The following is a 6511-nucleotide window of genomic DNA, read 5'->3' on the forward strand; positions in this document are numbered from 1 at the left end:
CCCGGCAAGTAGCACACACTAGCTACGTGTTAGTTACTATTAACATCATTATCATCACCACCACTGAAATGTTAAGTAAACATTGCCACATTATCAGATTCATTACTTTTCTACTATATGAAAAAATGCTCCTTGAAAATTAACCTTATTTAGTGAACTGATTATAATATAGGATGAACTCACACACTCAAAAGAGTTTTTATGCTGATTTTTAGAAACTTTAAATATACAAGAAATTATCTGAATTACCATTGGTCATGAATGTCGACAAGATACATACAACAAATATCCATTTTCAGTGAACATATCCCTTCACGGAACTAAAGCATATCACAAACTGATATGTCTATTGTAGTTTCTCCCCAAAGATTTCAAAGCAGTTTAAAATAATTATATATAGCAATTCTCAAAACTTACAAGTATACTTACCTGGCAGAGGAGATACCATTATCAAGAAGGTGGTTCTCCCAGGGCGAGGCTCACCCATTGCACTCCGGTGTGTTGACCTCTGCGATTTCCTCAAATAGGGGAAACTCGACTGTGTAATTTATGGTAATGGGGGACTGCCTGCGCCCTTTCCCCTGAAAAAAAAAACTTACAAGTTACCAGAGAAAATTGCATCTGAGAGCAATCAACATCTCTCTCTAAAACTTTTGCTACATAATTACAAAGTGCTACAGTCTAACTGTTGCAAACCTGCCACTCATCCAATTAGTCGGAACACTGACTGCGGGTCCACTGCACAGGCAGGCACTGGGCCAAACCCTGTTATAGAGTAACAGGAAAGGCGAGACCACAGCGACAGTGGGCGCCGCCAACACTGTGATTAAATGTTCCTGAAATGCTGTTTTCCTTAAACAGTGAAAAGAGTAAATTGTATGTTCCAACACTGGAGTGCATTAATAGTTAAGAGTTAAGTAACTTCATAAAAGTGACAGTACAATATTTTCCCCAAAGAGACTAGGATTAAATGAAATAAGCATCCGTCTCTACTGCTCAACTACTAAGTAAAGGTAAATGACCACTTTAAATGAGTCAAATAACCTCAAGAATGACACTATTTTTCACCCATCTGAAGGAGAAAGTTTTGAGAAAATCTTAAGTTAGCTGTTACATGTCACTTGTAATCTATCAGAAATAAAGTACATTCACTCAGTTTCACTCAGCATCTGAAACTGAATTTTTGCTGGGGCGACTAGGGTCAATTTACTAATCATGCCTTCCTTTGATCAACCATTTTTTCTTAGGAGAGAAAAATCTAGCCTTAATGCAATCATCAAACAATCTAGAATTCATACTTTTTATCCTACATTTTACAAAACAAGATTTTTCTCAAGTAGCTACCTGTTAAAGTTTTAAAGAATTTAACATATATATTACCCAGCAAAATTGCTCTGCCCAAAAAAAAAAATTGCAATCTTGACTCCAAGTTAAGTAATCTTAGTGCTTCAAGTGGTCATCCAAAACCTGAAAGTGGACAGACAAACAGCCAACCACCTTTTTAGTACCTACCTCTCCAGAAGAAAGGGCTGTTAGACAAATGCTATTAATATTGACAGCAATTGTATCAAACTGGCACGCAGGAAGGTGCACTTCAGGATTAAGTACCTTCCTTGGAGTTCATTATTATGAACTATGAATGTCACATTAGAAAAACTGCTGTCATTTCATTTTATGAATGCTGAATCAGGTAGCTTTAGTTAACTGCAACACTTTACAAACAGGCTATCAAGTAAGCCCCAATTACCAAGTTGTTCCAGACACAGAGCTTCTGTTTCTATTATTAAGTGTAATTAAAGAATTAAAAGGATCAGTTTATTTTTATTGATACATTAGTCTAAAACGATCTGCAATAAGTCTCTGAACACCCAAGTGACTGAAATTCCTTGAGCTACACAAAACACTCCTCTGGAATGCCAGTCTTCCAAATGGCAAGACTCTAAGAACACACAACTGATACACATTCTCCACATTACACATGAAGGAGTAAAAAGATTTCAAACTCAGTAAATTTACAGGAGGGAGGGGAGAAAAAGTGAAAACAAATGCCCCAAGTCTTTGTCTTCTCCAGAATGGCATTTTGTAGCACTGCAAGAATTCAGGCATTTCATCAGTATTCTGCACACTGGGGGACATTCAGGAACTGCTGGTGACAGATGAGCCGACAAGAAGCTTCACCAACAAACAGTATTAAAAGGTAATGTTGCAAATCAGTCATGGAACAGCGGGAGAAGGAATGTGGAGGAGTTCAAAGAGTAACAATCTTCGGCCAAATTTTACATTCAGAGCAAATCAATCACACACTCCTCCAGGGAAAAAAAAGAGAGAGAGAGAGATTTGGTGTGACCCAGAATAACCATGAGGACCACACACACACACACACAGAGCAAGTGCCACTTCCACTACAGTTTGACAGTCATGCATTTGGATAATTATAGTAGAAACGTGTGTTTTGGAAACACAGCTAAGACCACACCCTAGGACCGAGAACCGGGACTTTAAATGCTAAGGATCTGCGGTCCACGCAACACCTGAATCGGGCGGTATCGTGGCACAGGTGGAAGGGGTCGGGGCACCAAGTTCAAGGCAGGTGATGAGGAGGGCCGCGTGTCCGGGCGAGGCCTGGTGGAGTCCGAGGGAGAAGGGGGTGTGGATCCGGGGACCAGCAGCGGGAGGGAAGGCGGCCGCTGGGAGGAAAGGACGTGGGAGCTCCGGGTCGGGGGACGGCCATAGACGCCGGAGGGGAAAGCGCCCGGAGCCAAAGGCCACGGGCGGAGGCAAGACTGGGCACGGGAAAGGGCGGCGAGCACGCGCGGGGAGACGCGAGGGGAAGGAGGCAGGGGCGGAGAAAGGCACAGCCGAATGAATGAGCACCAGGGCGGCCCGGGGCGCGGAGGAAGGGCCCGGGGCGCCCGTGGAGATGCCGCCGCACGCCAGGGGTGGGTGCCGGGGTGGGCGCCGGCCCCACCGCGCCCGCCTCCGCCAAAATGGGGTCGCGGAGCAGACGAGCCAGGGGTGTGAGAGAAGCGAGGAAAACGGGAAAAAAATAAACCAGTCACCCTCCCCGCGAGCCTCCAGGCGCTCTCTCTCAGCCCCGTTCCTCCGCCCTCCTCGAGCCGCGGCGGCAGCTCCTCAGCAGCGCTAGGGGGAGCCCCCGGCCCGGAGCGGGGCAGCCGCGGCGGCGGCAGCCGGACCGGGAACCCCTCCGCACCTGCCCCTGTGGCGGAGCCGCGACGAGCCAGGCGGCGGCGGCGGCGGCAGCGGCGGCAACGGCTCCTGCGAGCGGGGAGGGCAAATGACCCGGATGTACAGGGTAACGGCGAGGAGGGGGAAGGGGCAACGCCAGGAAGTGAGCGCCGCGGACCTCTCCGGCCGTTCGCCTGCGCCGCGCGCCCGCCCCGCAAGGTAAACCGTCTTCCTTCCCCGCCCCCTTTGCTCCCGCCCCTCCCCTAGGGGGCGGGGCGAGGCCGGAGACAGGTGGTCTGGAAGGCTCCGCGAGGAGAGGAAGGGGGCGCGGCTACCTTCTCCGCTACCCCGCCCTCCTTAAAGGGGCAGCACCTTAAACGCTGAGATGGCTTCTGGGTGGACCCGCGTCTTGCAGCCTTCTCATTTTACAGATGGAAAACTGAGGCTCAGAGGTGACAGTGACCTGCCTCAGGTCAATAAGCTCAGAAATGGCAGAAACTGGAACTCGAGACTCGCAGATCTGGACTATGCTGAACCCATCAAAGTCGCCACATCCCATCACCGCCCCCCTACACGTGGGTGGGTGGGCACGCCTTTCCTGCAGGTGCTGATTGAGACTCAAACTCCCAGATACTACAGATGAGCTTGGCAGGCTCCCCAGGGCCAAGAGGTACACCGTTATCTCCTCCGATGGTATCGTGGAGACGCCCTTGGGAGGTGTTAAATAATCAGTCTGAGAACAGAAATCAGGCGCCACCTGAGACTTGCATGGTGCTACACATAGCACTTTCAGATAAATGAGACTCTGTTCTGGGGTCTGGTCTGGGTAACACTATCTGATGGACAGAGAAGTTGGATGTGGTAGAGGGCACAGCTTCTTCATTTTCCCCAAATTCCCCTTTCACTCTGAACATAAATGTTCCCTCTTTACTTACAAAACAAGAACATCCCACCTAGCTAGCTCATCCTAATCCAGTTATGAAACTCTCACATTTTTTTCATTAATGCCAGAGTGTAAATGATCACATCTCCCAGGGATATTCTCAATTTGACTGCTAAGCAGATAGTAACTATGAAGGTAAATGGTTCTAAACATTTTGAGGTCAAGATCCCTACTGAAAATCCTATAAAAGTATGCACTTTTCTCTCCAGGGAAATGCGTACAGGCACACAAACTTGAACACAATTTCAGGAGATTTTTGGATCCAGGAAGCCTATCTATGAAACCCTGATTATGAACCCTTGTTCTAGTCAAATAGGTAAGATCCCAGTAGTGATCTGGGCCTTACCACAGGTAGCCAAGCAAACACTCCTTGCCCCAGATAGAGAAGGCAGCCCTTACCCTTATGTAGCTTTCTGTCTTCCTCATGGGTTACATGGAGACCAAGTGATATTGGCCATATTACAAAGAAATGTGGCAAGAGCGTCATGGAGAGAGTAGGTGCCTTTATCAAGGCACACACTAAGGGCAAGAGTCCTAGGCCTCAGACTTTTACCCTGATTATCACACTTAAGGGTGACTTGGGGGTCTCACACTGTATCCATCATAACCTTCATCAATTTCAATGGAACACAGGGCGCTGATGTTTTGCAAACACTGATGCTAACAGAACAGTCTCCACAATCCAAGAACTCTGACCCATTCGTCTGATACACAGACACCTACTCTTAAACAACTCTGGCCCATATCAACCCACCGTCCTCTATTTGAACCAGAGAAAGAGTTCTTACACCTGCTCAGTCCCTTAGATACAAGCTGCCAGCAACCACACACCTGGAACCAAGTCTCCCCTGGAGAGCAGAAGGAATCTCATCTGTAATATCCTCAACATGTGAACATCAACTTTAGCTTGAGTATCTCCAATTATGTGGAGCTCATTATCCTCTAATTGAGAGGAGCCTCCTTTTTTAATTAATTATTTTGGCCTCACTCCACAGCATGTGGAATTTTCTCAAATGGGGACTGAACCCTCACCTCTGCAGTAGAAGCAGGGACCACTGGACCACAAAGGAAGTCCTAGGAGCCTCTTCTTTCACACTGATCAGAAATCTGATGCCCATCAACTGTCATTCATTGGTCCGAATTTTATTTCTGGAAAGCGACATAGACATGATGCTGGCCTGGAGGAGCTTACAGGCCAGCAAAGAAAACAATCCATTTGATGGGTGGTAACTGTAAAATAGAGGATGAGTCCCAGGAGGAGGATAGATTGCTTTTTTCAGAGACACCTTTCTCCTTATCAGCCCTACACCTGTTCCTGACCTGTGTAAGCTCTGCCACTATCCCATGTGAGAGGTCCTGGAAGAGGGGACAGAAAACAAAAGCCTAGGAGAAGTGATGAATTTACTCTTCCATGACCCCTTCTTCATCCTTCTGCATAAATGTAATCACATTCCAGCTGTGGTCAAAGTCTCAGGTGGGAAAAAAAAACAGAGGATGCAAAAAAAAAAAAGATGTTTACATAAAAGCACTAGGCTCTAATGATGATTTAACCATGGTGGCTTGTTAGCATTTTTTTTTTTTTTTTTGAATTCTTAGTGTATGTGTCAGGCACTGTACTAAAAGCCCTTGGCTTGCATTTCCTCTTTTGCTTTTCACAAATTCAGTCACTGAGTCATTCAATCAACACAGTTTTGCCCCTCTGCTGTGTCCCAGGCACCATGCTAAGGGTTTAGGGTGAAGTCAGTAAGTCACGTGGTTCCTGTCCTGGAAGGGCTCAACGCTCACTAAAGGGAAGGGCTGTAACCCCACAATTACAACACGGCATGATTCGTTGTACTTTTGGAGGGTGGAGCAACTAACCCTCCCTGTGAAGGCTTCAGAGAGGATGAGCTTGGTCTTGAAGAGATGGGGGAAGGGCCAAGAATAAAAGTCACATGGGCAGAGGAAGGGGAGATCATGACATGTTTGGGGGGGTGGGGGGGAAGACTGGGTGGTTGGAAAGGACCTCCTCAAACACCATCCTGAGGAGTCTGAACCTGCCTCCTGAAGGCAACCACCAGTAAATAAAAGCTTCTAAGCAAGGGAGAGACAAAATCAGATGTGTTTTATATCAAGATCACTCTGACCGCAGAGTGATGTACAATGTGTACCACAGAGTGACCACAATGCGGACTACAGTGGGAGAGAGAGTGGAGACCAGCAGACCAGAGAAGCTGCTGCGAGCTCCAGGTGAGACATAATAAGAGCCTGTTCTGGGAAACTGGCAGTGGAGAGAAAGAGTAGACACCAGAATTGAGATATTTACTGATGTATTATAGAATCTACACATGTTTGTGACTAGTAGAATTTAGGGGAAGAAAAAGCAGGAGCTGTGGGTCATGA

At 47.0% G+C, this 6511-nt stretch overlaps 1 non-coding gene across 1 annotated transcript; it reads left to right on the forward strand.

The window, feature by feature from the left end:
* Positions 1-421: 421 nt before the first annotated feature.
* Positions 422-584, forward strand: LOC122680917. The gene has a single exon (XR_006336831.1). It is a non-coding gene; the product is annotated as a U1 spliceosomal RNA (small nuclear RNA).
* Positions 585-6511: the final 5927 nt, after the last annotated feature.

This window comes from Cervus elaphus, chromosome 22, assembly GCF_910594005.1.
Source record: "Cervus elaphus chromosome 22, mCerEla1.1, whole genome shotgun sequence".
NCBI lineage: Eukaryota > Metazoa > Chordata > Mammalia > Artiodactyla > Cervidae > Cervus > Cervus elaphus.